This window comes from Pongo pygmaeus, chromosome 1 (genome assembly GCF_028885625.2).
Source record: "Pongo pygmaeus isolate AG05252 chromosome 1, NHGRI_mPonPyg2-v2.0_pri, whole genome shotgun sequence".
Taxonomy (NCBI): Eukaryota; Metazoa; Chordata; class Mammalia; order Primates; family Hominidae; genus Pongo; species Pongo pygmaeus.
In genome coordinates, this window is record NC_072373.2 from 58902891 (window position 1) to 58921438 (window position 18548).

At 34.9% G+C, this 18548-nt stretch overlaps 1 long non-coding RNA gene across 1 annotated transcript in view; it reads right to left on the reverse strand.

Annotated features, from left to right (window-relative positions):
- Positions 1–995: 995 nt before the first annotated feature.
- Positions 996–18548, reverse strand: part of LOC129021290 (uncharacterized) — a 165266-nt gene continuing 147713 nt past the window's right edge. Inside the window, exons 3-5 of the long non-coding RNA XR_008496020.1 lie at positions 10133–10182; positions 8105–8195; positions 996–2835 (exon numbers count right to left, since the gene is read on the reverse strand). This is a non-coding gene — a long non-coding RNA (uncharacterized LOC129021290). The remainder of the gene's footprint in view (positions 2836–8104; positions 8196–10132; positions 10183–18548) is intronic.

An 18548-nucleotide genomic window follows, 5' to 3' on the forward strand; every position in this document is an offset into this window, starting at 1 on the left:
GATATCTAATATTTGTACATATTTATGGGTTACATGTGATATTTTGTTACATGCATAGACTGTGTAATGATCAAGTCAAGACATTTAGAGTATCCTTTACCTCTAGTATGTATCATTTCTATACGGTGGGAACATTGCAAGTCCTCTTTTCTGGGTATTTTGAAAGATTAATACATTACTGTTAACTATAGTCATCCTACTCTGCTGTTAAACACTAGCACTTATTCCTTCTATTTAACTGTATGTGTTACCTATTAACCAATCTAAAAGGCATCTCCTATTATTTGGCTACTCCTATTATTTGGGGAATAGGCTTCACCCAGAGCAGACGCAACAGAATGCCTAGGAGTAGAACACAGGATCAGTATGTGGAGAGCTGGATGCTTCCCTGCTTTTTGTGAAGAGCCACTTTGCCTTTACATCATTCATTACCAGTGGAGTTTGAATCATTTGGTTAAGTTTCCCAAAGTTAACATGTGTTCATGCTTGACTGCTTGAGATTTAGAAGTAACAACCCCTAACCGAAATTGCAAACATCTATCCTTAGCTTTGTCATCAAGGTTAATGATGACATGAAAATATGAAGTATCCAGTTTTAAGAAGATGGAAATTCAGGATATGTTTATTTTGTGCTGACTTGTTCAGAAGTATATTTTACAGAAGGCTTTGTCTCACTTTTTATTGTTGTAGGGAAAAACTATATGAATTGCTTTAGTTTGAATACACAATAATGTTTATTTATTAGGGTTTATTTTGAAAAGTTGAGTCAGGTTAAATAACAGCCAATAACTGTTAGAATGAGATAATAGAGATAGTTGTTTCTGATCAGAGAAAATTTCTTCATTATTCACATTTTAAGATTCTTTATTAATAACTGTCTTTGACTTAAATTTAACCAGAAATGTGATGTTATCTGCCAAAACTATATTAGCATCAAGAGCATGAATTTTCCTAAGCCAAATAGGAGGCTAGGGGACAGTGAATCAAGCTTCTTATAGAAAGCAATTTTGAATCTTTAATTAATATGTATAATAAGCAATTATACATATTATACAAACATATGTGAGAGCATCATAGTAACATTTTTGCATGTGCAAGAATTCCAAAGGTTTTGTTTTCATATACTTTAGCCAAACAAGTTAATTGAAGGTGAATTATAACAAATAAGGAAGAAAATTGCAAACAAAAAATATAGAAGAGAAGCTCTAATCCATGAGTTCAAGGAAAACAAGTCACAGGAAAAGATATGCATTGCAGCAGGCATATAGAAAACATTCATTCTGAAATAAATAAAAAGCAGTAATTAGAGTGCTTTGACAAAAAGGGAAGTTCTATGTGCTAGATGATAAGAATATGGTAAAAGTGGATTAACCTTAGATCAAGGAGAAAACTATTAGAACTCATGAATGGAAAAATAATAAACTATGAAATAAAATATATCCCAAATATAAAGCAAAATATAATGTGGCATTAGATTGAACAATTTTTTTTTTTTGAGACAGGTTCTCACTCTGTTGTTCAAGGTGAAGTACAGTAGAGCAATCACGACTCATTACAGCTTCAACTTCCTGGGCTCAGTTGATTTTTCCACCTCAATCTCCTGAGTAGCTGGAACTACAAGCATGCACCACCATGTCCAGCTAGGCTAATTTTTGTAAATTTTGTAGAAACGGGGTTTAGTCATGTTGCCCAGACTGGTCTTGAATTCCTGGGCTCAAGTAATCCACCTGCCTCAGCCTCCCAAAGTGCTGGGATTACAGGTGTGAGCCACCAAGCCCAGGTAGATTGGACAATTAATTATATACCAGTCAAGTTATTTCTGCCAGTATTGATATTAACATCACTCTCTTTTAAGGTACAAGGAGGTTTTACATGGTATACATAGAGAAGGAATTATAATATAAACACACAATTTGGATATTTATGAAGTCAGAATACTGTTGTTTGTTGCTTATAATATTTTTAGTTACACTGTTGTTGGAAAATACTGATGGTTGATTTTTAATTCTACAACTGGGCTTTAGAATTTTCTTTGGTATGGCTTCCATATTTCTTGAAAATTTCACTGCCTGCCATAACTATATTCGTTCATTCTTCTAAAGAAATATTAGCTTTCTTTCTAGCCACATTTGTTACTATCTTAGAGCTTTTGTGCCAGCTACTCGTTTAGTGTTTAATATTTTTCCTAGATTTGGCATGGCTTGCTTCTTCCTGCCAATCAAGCTTTAAGTTAAAGCATTTTTATACAAACTTTCTCTAACAACTAGATCAAAAGCAGAGATTCTTTTTTTCCATTGTGGGGAATGTAAGTTTTGTGTGGATATAAGCTTTGTATGGATATTTTTCATATCTGCTGGGTGGATATCTAGGAGTTTAATCACTGACTGTTAATAACTGTATCATTAACTTAATAGGAAACTGCTGAACTATTTATTTCCCAGTTGATTGTAGCATTTTATATTCCCACCAACAATGAATGAGAGGTCCAGTTGATCCACACTTTTAACAACTCAAGGTATTAACAAACTTTGTAATTTTAGCCATCTTAACAACTATGTGATGGTGTATTCTTATGGTTTAGTTTGTATTTCTCAAATGATTAACAATTTTGGGTATATTTCCACATGCTTATGCATCACACACACATACACACACACACACCATATTTGGTGAAATGCTGCTCACATTTTTGCACATTTCTTTTTAATCAGGTTATCTTACAAAAGAGTTCAAAAATTAGCTATATATATAGGATACACAACCTTTTCCTGATACATGTTTTGCAAATATTTTCTTCCAGTCTGTTTCTGGTCTTTCCATTTTTGTATCATTGACCTAAAAAAGAAATTTGTTCATTTTAGCATTTGTAGATGTCAAGTATCAATATTACTCTTTCATTGTTTCTACTTTTGTGTCGTATCTGAAGCATTTGCAAATATTTTCTCATATTTTCTTCATGAAGTTTTACAGTTTTAGTTTTTATATTTAGATCTTTGATCCATTTTTAGTTATTTTCTGTGAATGTTAAGAGGAAAAAAATTATGGTTTACTTTTTTCCTACTGTTTTCTACTACCATTTGTGCATATTAGGGGGCCGTTTTGCAAAAATAAAGCAACTTCCTTTTCTGTTTTAAACTAGTTTGAATGGATTCTACTGCCTTCAACTAGAAAGTCAGCCTAATAGATATGTTTTACTGAAAAGAGTAAAGAGATGAAGCAGGGGAGGAAGACAAAGCATCCAAGCCAGAAGCCTTTAGTAAGATGGTTTAACTTCATCTTGAAGAAAGGGAGCCAATGAAGAATTTTCGGACAAGAAGATACATGGTTATATTTATACTTTAAAATGTACTCTAGCTTCAGTGAGCAGGAATACATATGGCTTGCTGCTATCTCATTTAGAGTGCTAACTATTTATTTGTCCCATAAACACAACAAAGAAATATAAAAGCATTTAAAGAGCCGTTGAAGAACTGATGGTTATAAATGTATCCTCTTATTCTGAGCATTAATCGTTGTCTTGTTACTGTGCTAAATACTCAGTAACTTAGTTCATGTGCTCAAGTCCTATGTCTTCTAGGTGGTAGAGCTGAAGAGGATAAATGAAGATTGCTTTACTAGAGAAAGTAACAGTTAATCACTTATGTGTTTGTTATTGGTAAAATTTTACTTTAATAAAGGATGAACTGCTAAATATAGGCCTTACACTATATATGCATGTGAGTAGGTAAACACTCACAGCAAACTTTTGGTATTTGTGTAAGCATACCATTTTTACTCCTTGGTTGATTTCACATATTTCTTATATATATCTTCATTCATTAATCCATCTAGTTTTTAACGGTTACTCGGTGTCACCTTGATCAGCCAACCCTATTCATAACAAGATTTGTTGACAAGTGCTGGATTTTCTGCAAGAGCTTCTTTAATTTTGGTTGCTTCTCTTGATAGAAGAGAACAAAGTTCAGTAGCAGCTTTCACACTTTCCAATGTCCAAAATCCATTTTATTTGTTTAATTTCGTCTCAATTTCAGGCAGACTGTAATAAACATCTCCCAAAGTTTCCTGTGCAAACCTTCCAACTCCCACCGTTCCAATACCATTTTCCACTGTTACCCATTCATATCGGTCTGCGAATTTATATACTGAGAGCTGAGCCAGGCCATGTACATAGTCAAGAAAGCACTTAACTCACCTTCCAGGGCCACAGTGGGCAGGACAGGGCCAAAGTGGGCAGGACAGTCCCCCAGGGTTCCAGCTACTACCAGTGTCTGGTTTGCCTGGGTGCCAAGGGTAGTTGTTCAGCACCTGGGCAGCCCCAGGTCAGGAGGGCCCCAGGCTGGAGTGAACCAGAACATGTTCTTGTCCGTTTTCTAATTATAATATGACCTGTCAATTTTGAGCAGGAATGGAATTTAATTGGACTTTGAGATTTAGAAAAATATTGGAAGAACTGAGAAATCAAAGTTCAGAAAGTTCACCATTACTATCTCAGCCAAGAGTTTAGAAGCATGTTGTTACCAACAACTCCCTGAGAAACTGCTACATTTCTTCATTTAAAAAAAAAAACAAACAAAAAAAACTTTTATTTTAGGTTCAGGGATAAATGTGTAGGTTTGTCATGTAAATAAATTGTGTGTCACAGGGGTTTGGTGTACAGATAGCTTTGTCACACAGATAATAAACATAGTACTTGATAGGTTGTATTTTGATTCTCTCCCTCCTCCTGCCCCCGACCTTCAAGTAGGCCTTGGTGTCTATTGTTCCCTTCATTGTGTCCATTTGCTTTCAAAGTTTAGCTGCCATTTACAAATAAAAACATTTGGTATTTGATTTTCTGATCCTGTCTTAGTTTGCTTAGAATAATGGCCTCCAGCTTCATCCATGTTGCTGCAAAAGATAAGATCTCATTATTTTTTATGGCTGCATAGTCTTCTATGATATATATGTACCACATTTTCTTTACTCAGTCTATCGTTGACAGGCATTTAGGCTGTTTCCATATCTTTGCTATTGTGAACAGTGCTGCAATGAACATACATATCCATATATCTTTATGGTAGACTGATTTATATTTCTTTGGGTTTATACCCAATAATCAGATTGCTGGGTTGAGTATTTCTGCCTTTGGGTTCTTTGAGAAATCAGTAAACTGCTTTCCACAAAGGCTGAACTAATTTACATTTCCACCAGCTGTGTAGAAGCGGTCTCTTTTCTCCACAACCTTGCCAGCATTTATTTTTTGACCTTTTAATAATAGCCATTCTGACTGGTGTAAGATGGTATCTCATTGTGGTTTTGCTTTGCATGTCTCTAATTATCAGTGATGTTGAGCATGTTTTTTTATTTACTTGTTAGGCATGTCTATGTCTTCTTTTGAAAAATGTCCATGTCCTTTGCCCACTTTTTAATGGGGTTGTTTGTTTTTTGCTTGTCAATTTAAGTTCCTTATAGAGTCTAGATATTAGACCTTTGTCATGTGCATAGTTTGCAAATATTCTCTCCCATTCTGTAGGTTCTATGCAGAATCTTTCTAAATGTTCAGAGAGAAATTAGGCAATGACAACATGGGTGGATCTCCACAGCTTGCCAAGAAGCTTATGTCTGATCACAACTACCTCTGAAAAATAATGGCTTATCCATTTTTTTCTACCTTCCTAATCCTGCATTAGTGCCTTTCATTGGCAAATTCTGACCTGAACAGTGTTGGGAAGGATATGGATATGAAGCTCATGCCCTCGTCTCGCTGATGAAGAAGAGATCTTAAAAAATGTGGGTAAAAGAATGTGGTATTGGTTGAAAATGGAAGATTTAAATATTAACTTTTATTTCTGCTTCTAATTAATGGATAATTGAACTAAGTTAACCTGCCTAGAAAAATAATTAAGTAATACTATAAGCAAATATTAAAAACATTATTAACAGAATAATTAAACGTTTAATAATGGTAGTAAAATAGATTATTAAACTATTTTAAACATTTTAATACACAAACGAAATTATCTTAAATTAAAATTTGTCATCAGATAATATTCAAATTATACTAAAAAGCCATTTGTCCTACTTTCTTACACTTATCTCCATTTATATCCTAAACTTAAGTGCTGCCAGTACCAGAATTGCCCTGCTCATATGTTTGCTCATGTTAGTCCTCTGTGTAGATTAGCCTTACAGCTTAATCTCTGAATTTCCAAGTTCTACATTTTATTATTCTTGACAGCCCTGAGGATGGTAAGAATCTTGTTCACTTGCTGAGTCTGTGGCTCTTAAGAGGCCTTCTGGGAATTTCGAAGAGCAAATTCAAATTCTAGACTTTTCAATTGAGTCTATATAAATAAGTCTTTTTCCTTGGTGCACAACCCCCAGTTAGTATTTATTGAATATTTATTACATCTTAGCCATTCTTAGTGGAACTAAGAATTCTTGCCACTGGAATATATCAGCTTGAAGACAACAAGTCAGGGGTTAAATCTAAAATGGTTTTGGTGCATGGCCCTAGACTAGAAGACTACATGATTGCAATAAGGAATGGAGATCTGTTCACTGTTTTATAATTTTCCATTTCATAGACTTGAAGTCCCATTTGCTCATAGGTAGATTTTATTTATTGGTTTATTTATTGGATTTGGTGGGAAATATTTTTCCCAGGGAATTTCAGCTTGGCAGTCCAAAAGATCTTAAGATCTTGAAATGGAGTGAGGTGAGTTGGTAGAAAAAAGCAGCAGGCCCATTTTTATTCCATCCTCTAATTTAGCTTTGTCAGGAAAACAAGAAAAAGAAACAACTGATATTTTATTTTCTAACTAACTCCAGAGTGAATTTCTCTGTTGGTTAAATACTTGTAGTTGAAAATAATGCTATTAATTAGCACTCACAAACCTTGCATAACATTCTGTCTTCAGTTACATTTATAATTATGGGAATTATATTTTTTTCCTATAGTTACAATGCTTTATGCTGTCTTATTTGCATTTATCTCCAATAACAATTAACATACTGTCCTGTAATTTGTGCATGTAGTATATACAATAAAATATATACTATACATACACATCATATATAGTATAATAATGTGTTATATATGTTACATATATAATGCATTACTATATAGTATATGTAATATGCTATATGATATGTAATAAATTATATATGTAACATAATATATAATACATTACATATGTAACATATAATAATGTATTATATATGTTTCATGATAAACATAAAAAACATATTTACATGTTTATATTCTATGTTCTTTCAGCATATGAGAATGTTCTTAATACATTATATATATGAGTATACATATATGAGAATATTCTTTCAGCATGTATATATGAGAATTTTCTAACTACAGCTTACATAATTGGACAGAAAACCACACTGTGTTTTGCTTATGCAAAGACTAAAATCTTCCAAGAGACCCATGTATTTGGTTGAAAAATTTGATACCTCACTTGAGAAGCGTAGTTACTTATCAGTAGATGGTTGCTGAGCTGCTTTTAAAGGATTTTAAGTTCAACTAACAGAATTTCAATTTTGCTGAATAGAATATGCATGGTATATTTTCTTAGGACAGTACAGAAAGGTGAAGAAATTTGTCTTAAAAGGGAAGGGGAAAACAGAGGTGACATGACTATAAGCCAGTGATGAAATAATTTTATTTTATTTTCCTGAATGTTATAGGACATAAAGTTCCAAGACATATAATGTAAATCTTATGAATTATTAATTAAGCTTGAAATTATTTTTTGTTTCTTTAGTGATAATTGGGGCAAGTGCTAAGGGTAGTTTCCAGGTGGCTGAACTTAGGCCGAACAGGATGCCCACTTAGATCCATTTACTCTCGGTCTAGTCTGTGTGACACATTTATTGAGCACTCAGAACTTGTTGGAGTGCATATGTGAATGACATTTATTTTTCTCCAGTAGCTTCCAACAAATATCTGCTTAATTTCTTTTTAAACCCATTAATACTATTTGAAGTTTATCTCATTAAAACAGATAATTTGCAATGAAAATTGACATAAGGGTGTAAAATATAGCGTATGCAATTTCTAGATCAATCATCCCAATTTAAAACCTCCATTACCTATGCAATCGAACCTTACCTCTCTGTCTGCTTCTAGTACCTGGAGGCTTAGAGGCTTCCATGCATATTTTCACTCTTACTCTTCTTTCAGTCTTCTTCCTGTATCTACTCTAGAGTTAAGAGTGGGGAATGAAAAAATTGGAGAATGTATTAATTTCCTAAAGTTGCCTTAACAAAGCAACTTTGTTAAGCAGTGTACCACAAGCAGTGTAGCTTAAAACAACTGAAATTTGATACGGGAGCATGGCAGGGAAGTGCTGGATAGAGAAGAGCGGGGTCTCTGGCGGGGGCTCCACGCTCGGGCCTGTGCCCAAGAACCTAAGTGAGGAGAAGCACTCCTCTTTTCATGCCCAAATGTTGCACTTTCCAAGATCACCCTGGCCCACCACGCCCCCCATCCTGTGCCCATACAAATTCTGAAACCCTAGTGGGCAGACACAAGCAACTGGACCTCGAGAGGAGCAGAAGAACAAAAGAGCTCACTGATAGACACCAGGAGATGCTGGCAGGCCATCAGATGGCGGGACATGGAATTCTGTTGGGGGCAGTCAGAGGAGAGCTGGCCACTCGGTGGCCTGACTCCAGGGGAAGACTATCTTTCCACTCCATTCCCCTGCTGGCCTCCTCATCCATCTCACTGAGAGCTACTTCCATCACTCAATAAAACCTTGTACCCATCCTCCAAGCTCACATGTGATCTGATTTTTTCTGGCACACTAGGGCAAGAACCCAGGATACAGAAAGGCCTTTGTCCTTGCAATAAGGCAGAGGGTGTAATTGAGCTGATTAACGCAAGCTGCCTGCAGATGGCAAAACTGAGAGTGCACACTGTAACACAGGCCTACTGGGGCTTCAGGAGCTGTAAACAGTCAACCCTAAACACCGCCATGGGGTCTGAGCCCCAAAACACTCCGTAGACCTGCCTGTCTGCATGCTCCCCCCAGGGGTTTGAGCAGTGGGCCACCTAAGAGTGGAGCCACACCTCTGTCACATGCCCTGCGAAGGGATGAGGGAACTCCTCCCGTCTCAAATTCACTCTTGCAAACTATTGTGGAAGTTTGATGTCTGAGGCAAAGGTGTTGGTGGAATTGGTTCCTTCTGAGGGCTGTGAAGGAGGATCTGTTCCTTGCCTCACTTCTAGTTTTGGGTGACAACCAGCATTCATTGTTATTTTCTTAACTTTTAGAGGCAACAGTCCACTCTCTGGTTACACCATCATGAGGTATTCTCCCAGGGGTCTCAGTGTCTCCTTATAAGTACATTAATTATATTGGATTAAAGACTCATCCTCCTCCCCGGTGGTCTCACCTTAACTAATTACACCTACAGTGACCTCATTTACAAATAAAGTCACACACATCCAGAAGTACCGGGTATTAGAACTGCAACATATATTTTCCTAAATACACAATTTAACCCATACCAAAGAAATATACAAACAATGATTTTCTCAATTGATGATGCTTTAGTGCTCTCTTGGCTTTCTGGTAAAAAATATATATGATTCTGTGGGGCAGAATACAGTCTCCCTTCTGTGGCCTGATTCCTTGACACGAAAAATTCATGAACTGACCAATTTCCTAGTCAGCACCCGTCTCTGTGGTCTATGCAAGCCTTTTCCTGTTGGAGTTTCCCATTGAGAAACTGACCTCTCAAATTCTGGTAGGGAACCAAAAAGTTAATTACATTTAGCTAATTTTCCACCTAAACTATAGGAAACACACCTATTGCCTGACCAAAGCAGGAAACTATCAGCTGGTTTGTTGTTTTGTCTTCTTTTTGCTTGTCATATTTTTTAGAATTTTTTTCCACTTGCTCAAATTCCTAGAGAAGACTGATCAGCAAATCCATTGAATAATAATAATACATTGGAAATGAATGGCCTGGCTTTCCATCCGTCACATTATCTTCAAAAATATTTGTTTTGGAGCCCACCTCTTTGACTAGGCAGTGGGGAAAGCTTTATAAGATTTTAAGAGTCTTTTGATGGCATAATACAAACATCAACACTCAATAGATGAAAGACAGGATTTTTATTGTTACTTACAGCTCTGAATGAGAGAAGGCTTCCAGGCAGGGCCACACAAGGATTGCAACCTAGGGACAGAGTAACAATAAGTTGGAGCTGTTGGGGAAGCTCATCCATGGACATCAGGGTAGGGTTAGCTAGGTTTTCTGGGCTCCCTATGAATTGGCTAATTTGATAATTTAATAATTTAAGTTGCCTGGAACCTGGCCTTGGGGCAAATAGGGCAAGGGCATAGTAGTCTGGGGTTGAGAGCCCAATAAGGGGAGAGGCTGTTGTAGAATGGGAACAAACTGGCCTCAATACTGGGTCAAAACAGCACAATTAAAAAACAAAAACAAAACCTTATATTACAGGGAAAAACACCACTGTTAACCAGTAAGGAATGATAAAGGCATAATCTCTTACTAAGGTCACTGTACTAAGGTCATTTGTTCTATGGCTTCTGTAATTCCTACGTCTTCTGCTTGTCTGGGATATTTGAGCATATTATATCCCCTCTGAGGTGTATATCTGGTGGCTCTTGGCTGTCTCCAGTAATATTTTGGTGATACTCCACTCCCACTTTATTCAGCTTTGGTGCTTTAGGAAAGAGCTTTCCATCTTTTTGTGACAATAATTAAAATATTCAATTTGATTTTTTTTGTAATGACATTTAGTATGATCTATTTCTTCAGTAAAATAAAGTTATATCAATTAAACCAATATTCTCTGTCAGAACAGGAAATACATACTAATGTCTTGCACACAGATAAATTTACTTCTCTTTAATTTATCTCCTTCAACCACAAGTATTCAAACTCTATTACTCTTCCAGTAGATTGAACAGCAATTCTGGCACACCCATTACTAAATAAATGGTGTGTTTCATTATCTTTGCATGATCACAATTTAAAGCTCCTCTCAGGAGAAGATTTTTTAAATGATTTTAAAATTAGAGGAGGGTATCTCTAAGAATCAGTGAGCATTCTCCAGGAGAAAAAATAAAATACTTAGAAAGGGGTTCCTATTCAATCCTTTGCTCTTATTATTTACCACTACTAGTATCTTAAGAGTTTATATGGCTTAAGAATACACAGGAAATGAATAAATGGTAATTTTTCTTCCTTAACATTAGAACAACAGAGAATAAAAACTAGTATATTCCTTAAATACTAGTTATTTGATTGCTCAAAAAATAAAAATAAAAAGGTATGAGAGAAAGAAAACAGAAATCCCTAGACAGGCAAATTTGTGAAACTCAGCAAAATAAATTCCTCTCTTGCAGCTTCGCAATGTGAATTAACATATCAAAGGATGTGAGGAATTTTGCAGCAAATTAGCTAGACAATATTGATTAATTCACATTTTATTAAAAAAAATTGATCCCAGAAGTTGTTTTCAGCATATAACACTTCAGTGATTCTAGGATATAGTTTTTTAATGTTTAATATCTTTAGAATTGGGAAACATAGAAATTTGTTAAAATCTTGTCCTCGCCTTTGTTCAGGTTGCGATGCAGATATTTTCATCACTGCTTCTATATGTTTAAATTTTTTCATGGCTTTTCATGTTGCTGTCACTTCAGTTTGGTTGTGAATTATTGTCACCACATTTGTTAACTTTAATTGCCACTTAAAATGTTTCATTTGCTTTCTAAATATCCATGGAAACCATCTAGTTAGATCAAGAGGTCCCTCGTAAGGACCTGTGGAATAACTATCATTAGCTTGAAAGAAGATTTGGAAAACAATAACACAATACTATTTTAAGAAATGCTCAATCACTGGAATTAAACCTGTAAAAAATTTAAGAAGTTTTAATATATGGCTATGGTTGTTATTAAAATTGAGTTCTCTTTTTCTTTCCTTAAACACATGTGGAATCAACACAGAAATGTTACAGTAAATTGATATACGTGAAATATAAAAACTTCTTAGATTAAATATAATTAATGCAGAGGTCACTTTTATAGCCCATAAAATATCTAAGCTAGTTTTGATTAAACTCATATAGTTAAGCAAGAAAAATAGACACAACTTTATTTTCCACATTGCAAATTACATAACAAAATTTGTTACCACTTTTTCCTCCAAACAACTTTTGATCATGCCTGTCACTTACGCTCAAGGTCCAAGGCAGTGAGTTAGAATTAGAAAGAAGGAAGAAGAGTGGAAATCATTCAAACTGGATGGTCAGAGAGGACCATTGAAAAGTGGGAATTTGAGCAAGCTTGAAGGAAATAAAGGAGTTAGCCACTGAAAATAGCATCGAATGCAACAGAAGAGCTAGTACAAAGTTCTTAAGGTGTAAAACTATTTGACATATTTGACAGAATGCAAAGAGTTCATCATTGCTGGGGTACAGCGTGTGAAATAGAGATTAGTGGGAAATGATATCAGAGAGGTCATAGGAAACAGATCCTCTAGTGTGAACAACTGTGACAATTTGCCTGCTACTGCACTTGTTTAAGCACTGAAATTCCTTTCTCTCAAGAAACCCCTCAATCTCAGGAAAACTAAGATATCTGGTCACCCTGTAAGAATTCGTGTAAGCCAATTAACAATTTAATAAGAGAAGTCAACAGTATCTTCTGCTTGTTTGGCCTGAGGACTTGCAAGATGGAGTTAATATTACCTAAAATGGACCATGAATGAGATGGGTTTGGAGGAAAAAAATTATATTTGGAACATGTTAAAACTGAGATATCTGTAAGCAGTTGGATATGAGTTTAAAATTCCTAGGAATAAAGTTGTCAGTCTTTAGATCAAATGATATCAAAATTATAAAATTAGATATGATAACTAGTGTAGATGTAAAAGAGGGACAAATATTGAGTCCTAGAAGACAGGCTGGAGATAACTGGTGAACTTAAAATAGTGGTTCTAATAGAGTTGGAGATGAAGATTGATTATATTGCATTTAAGAAAGAATGGGGAATGGGGAGAACAACTGGAAACAATCAAAATAAACTATTTCGAGGGTCTTTGCTACAAATGAAAGAGAGCTATGGGGACATAGCATGAATAAGAAATGAAATAATACATTTTTTTAAAAAGAAGAGAGATAAAAAGCAAGAGAATTCTACACTGAAGGAGGAAAAATTAATGATGCATATTAGAAGAAGAAGAAACTATTGTATTTGTATCCTTAATTTGGAAAGCGGGAATGTGCAGAAATACATTTTATGTAAAAGGATGTTAGTTGATCCTTTGTAAGGTGACTGGAAAAAGTAAGTAAAAAAAGATACAAGTGTAGATTTTAGAAGTTGTGGGTAAATGTGGTGATGAAAATCTATAGAAATTTTTATTATGATCACTTCAAGGCTTTTAGTAAGCAAGGTCATCATCTGAGAATAAGGTTGGGAAAGAAAGTATGGAAAGTTTAAAAGAGATAAAGAAAAAGATGAATTGGTTTTCTAAGAGAAAGAAATATGCTTGAGAGAAACAAATTATTGCCCTTAGGCAGTGCTACAGGTCTATTGAGGTTATATTCATCATTTGAAGTGAGACGAGTCATTATGATTTGGAGTTTTTGTCCAGTTACTTTCACCTACATTAGTGCAAGAAAAGAGTAAATAAATGCTTAGTTTGGTCAGTGTTATTATTTGGGCAAGAAAGCACAGCTACATGAAAAAATGCAAGAATGTTTGAGGGTATATGAGTGTGGTTAAAATGAATGACCGTGAAATGGAAAATGCATAAGCAAGAAAGAGAAAGCATAGAAGTTAGTGAAAACATTGATGAATACACATATTATGGGCCCTGATCGTTTTGAAGGATTCTGTAATGCCAAAAGAAGTCACCTGGAAAGAAGTTGGAAGTAATTAGAAAAATGAGTGCAAAAAATGAGAATATTATAATACATATATAGAGGTTATAACCCTGAGAATAGATGAATCATTGAGACAGAGGAGATAACAAGATAATGGGTGGAGATAAATTCATGAAAATTAGAGTTTGTGGTGTGTGAGGATTTCTATAGTTCTATAGAAATTGCCAATAATTAAGACTAAATAAGAATAATAAGAGTAATATGAAGACAGAAGCAAAAATAAAGGCCCTTTGCTGTTAGTACATGACACAGAAACAATGAGGTGTAAAGTGTGATACAACATGATGACATAGACTTCAACACGGGAAGTTCGAAAGGAAAGTGAAAAAAAATATGAAGTTGCAATGAGGTACTAAAAAGTCACCCACCCTCTTACAGCCACCCTGACCTGGAGGCTGTAGGAAAGAGAAAAATAACTCTTCTTAAGAAGGGGCAGGATTATCAGTATCCTATGAGAAAAGGCAAGATATAATGTGAAGAAGGCTTTTAGAGCCAAAGTTGAGGATACGAAGTGTTTCCATATTGGTGGAATGTTGAAGGGCTTCCAGAGTCATGGAAAGGCAAGAGAAGGGATGGAAAGGAGATGAACTATATGGAGTGTAGAGGATGGAGAAGATGATGGATGACCAAGATGACTGTAGCTTCTTATGACAACAATAATAAACAGAGCAAAGGGCATAATCAAATTGACTCTGGTGAACCCAAAGACATTGATTGGTATTAGCAGGCTGGGTCTATTTTCAGGGTAAGGAAATGTAGGGCAGCTTTATCTCAGAGATGTATCCACATCTTTCTTTTCTTCTGCAAATTAAAGAAGTGTGCAATTGCATAATATTTAATTATTAATTTAATAAACATGCTTTAAGGTAAACTGCTATTACCTAAGTCTGAAAATGGCTCTGCAATTATCACTTAGCCTTTTTTGTTATTTTTCCTTTTCCACTGTTTTTTTTTTGCTTGCTTTTTGTGTTTTTAAAAATATTTCAAATTTTATTGTAGATTTGAAGAGTACATTGCAGATTTCTAACATCGGTATTTTGCATGATGATGCAGTTTGGAGTATGCATGATCCCGTCACTCAGGTAGTGAGAATAGCACCCAATAGGTAGCTTTTCAGCCCTTGCTCTCCTCCCTCTCTACCCACTCCAATAGTCCCTGGTGTCTATTGTTCCCATCTGTATGTTCATATGTACCCAGTGTTTAGCGTCTACTTATAAGTGACAATATGCAGTATTTGGTTTTCTGACCGTGCATTAATTTGCTTAGAATGATGGCCTCCAGTTGCATCCATGTTGCTGCAAAAATATGATTTCATTCTTTGTTGTGACTGCTTAGTATTCCATGATGTATATATACCACATTTTCTTTATCCAATCCACCCTTGATGACACCAAAGTTCAGCCTATGTCTTTGCTATTGTGAATAGTTCCGTGATGAATATATGAGCACATGTGTCTTTTTAGTAGAACAATTTACTTTCTTTTGGGTTTAAACCCAGTAGTAAGACGACTGGGTTTACATCCAATCGGTCAAATGGTAGCTCTGTTTTAAGCTCTTGAGGAAATCCACAAACTTCTGAGAAAAGTGGCTGAACAAATTTATAATCACACCAAAAGTGTGTAAGTGTTTCCTTTTATTAGCAGCCTTATCAGCATCTGTTGTTTCTTGACGGTTTTATAAGAACCATTCTGACTGGTGTGAGGTGGTATCTCATTGTAGTTTTGATTTGCATTTCTCTGACAATTAGTGATGTGGAGCATTTTTTTTTCATATGTTAGTTGTTGACTTACATGTATTTTGATGAGCAGTGTCTGTTCACTTCTCATTTGTCCACTTCTTAATGGGGTTATTTGGCTTTTGTTTGTTGAATTGTTTAAGTTCCTTATAGATTCTGAATATAGACCTTTGTCAGATACATACTTTGTGGATATTTTACCCCATTCTATAGGTTGTCTGTTTACTCTGTTGATAGTATCTTTTGCTGTGCAGAAGCTCTTTAGCTTAATTAGGTCCCATTTTTCAATGTTTGCTTTTGTTGCAATTGCTTTTGAGGACTTAGTCATAAATTCTTTGTAAAAGCTGATGTCCAGAATGATATTTCCCAGGTTTTTTTCTAGGATTATTATAGTTTAAGGTCTTATATTTAAGTCTTTAATCCATCTTGAGTTAATTTTTGTATGTGGTGAAAGGTAAGAGTCCAGATTCATTCTTCTTCATATGGTTAGCCAGGTATTCCAGCAGTATTTATTAACAGGGAATTCTTTCCCCGTTGCTTATTTTTGTTGACTTTGTCAAAGATCAGGTGGCTATAGGTATGCAACTTTATTTTTGGGTTCTGTATTCTGTTTCATTGGTCTATATGTCTGTATGTGTACTAATACCATGCTGTTTTAATTACTGTAGCTTCATAGTATAGTTTGAAGTTGGGCCATGTGATTCCTCCAGCTTTGTTCTTTTTGCTTATGCCTGCATTGTCTACTTGGGCTATTTTTTGGTTCCATATAAATTTTATAGCTTTTTTTTAATTCTGTAAAAAATGACATGGGTAGTTTGATAGAAACAGCATTGAATCTGTAAATTACTTTGGGCATTATGGTCATTTTAATGATATTGATTCTTCCACTTCATGATGATGGAATATTTTTGCATTTGTTTGTGTTGTCTATGATTTCTTTCAGCAGTGTTTTGTAGTTCTCAATAAATTGTTTTTCTAAGTATTATGTTAGATCAGTATTTTGACATCCTTCTAGCATTTCAATGTAGGCATTTAGCACTATAAACATTACTGTCAGCACCACTTTCCTGGCATCCAATAGATTTTTGTATGTTGTATCTCTGTTTTCATTTATATCAAATGATTTTTTTGACTTTTGCCTTAATATCATTATTTACCTATCATTTGGCAGCAAATTGTTTTATTTCCATGTAATTGTGCACTTTTAAGAAATCTTCATTGTTTTAATTTTTTTTTCCACTGTGGTCTGAAAGTATGATTGGTATTATTTCAATTTTTTGAATTTATTGAGACCTGCTTTATGGCATGTAGTCAATCTTAGAGTATATTTTGTTTGAGATAAGAAGAGCGTATGTTCTATGGTTGATGGGTAGGGCATTCTGTAGATGTCTATTAGGTTCAATTAGTCAAATGCTGAATTTAAAGTCCAGAATATCTTTGCAGTTTTCTGCCTCAATGGTTGATCTAACACTGTTAATGCAGTGTTGAGGACCCCCCTCTATTATTGTGTCACTAAGTATTTTCTTAGGTCTACAAGTACTTGTTTTATGAATCTGTGTGCTTTACTGTTGAGTAAATATATATTTCAGATAGTAAAGTCTTCTTGTTGAATTGAACCTTTTATCATTATGTAATGCTCTTTGTTGCACTTTTTTACTGTTGTTCATTTAAAGTCTGATTTATCTGATATAAGAATAGCAACTCCTGCTCATTTTTGTTTTCCATTTGAATGATAGATCTTTCTCTATCTTTTACTTTTAGCCTATGAGTGTTGCATAGCCATGAGATGTGTCTCTTGAAAATAGCAGGTTGATGAGGTATTTTTTTTAACCCCACTTGCCACTCTGTGTCTTTTAAGTGGGGGTGTTTATACTATGTACACTGAAAGTTAATATTGATATGTGCAGTTTTGATGCTATTGTGAAGTTGTTGGCTGGTTGCTTTGCAGTTTCTATAGTGTGGTTGCTTTACAGGGTCTGTGGGCTATGTAATAAAGTGTGTTTTTGTGGTAGCAAGTATCATTCTTTCATTTCCATATGTAGAACTCCCTTAAAGTTTTCTTGTAAGGTTGATCTAGTGGTAAGAAATTCCCTAGCACTTAGTTGCCTGGGAAATATTTTATTTCTCCTTCTCTTATGCAACTTAGTTTCCTGGGATAAACTTAGTTTGGTGGGACGATTCAATTTTTTTTCTCTTTAAGAATGCCAAAAATAGACCTCCAATCTCTCCTTGCTAGTAAGGTTTCTACTGAAACATCCACTGTTAGTATGATTGTGTTCCCTTTGTACGTAATCTGCCCATTTTCTCTAAGAGTCTTTAATATTTTTTTTTCTTTAGTGCTGACTTTGGAGAGTTTCGTGACTATATGCCCTGGTGAGATATGTTTTGTGTAGTTATCTTGCATGTGTTCTCTGAATCTTTTGTATCAATATGTCTACCTCCACCAAGATTAGAAGAGTTTTCTTGAATCATTTCCTCAAATATGTTTTCCAGGTTGTTTGCTTTTTCTCCTTCTCTCTCAGTAACGCCAGTAATTTGTAGATTTGATCACTTTACATCATCTCATATTTCTCAACGACCGTTCATATTCTTAAATTCCTTTTTGTTATTTTTGTGTGACTGGGTTAGTTTGAAAGACTGGCCTTTAAGTTGGGAAATTACTTTTTTTTCTTGGTCTGGTCTATTGATATAGATTTCAATTGTATTTTGAACTTCCTTAAGTGAGGTTTTCAATTTCAGAAGCTCTGATTAATTTACTTTTAAGATGTTTATCTCTTCCTTCATTTCCTTGGGTGATTTGGAAGTTTTTTGTGTGTGGTTTTTCAGCATTGTCATGGATCTTGTAAAGCTTCTTTGAAATCCCTGCTTTGAATTCTTTCTCTGTCACTT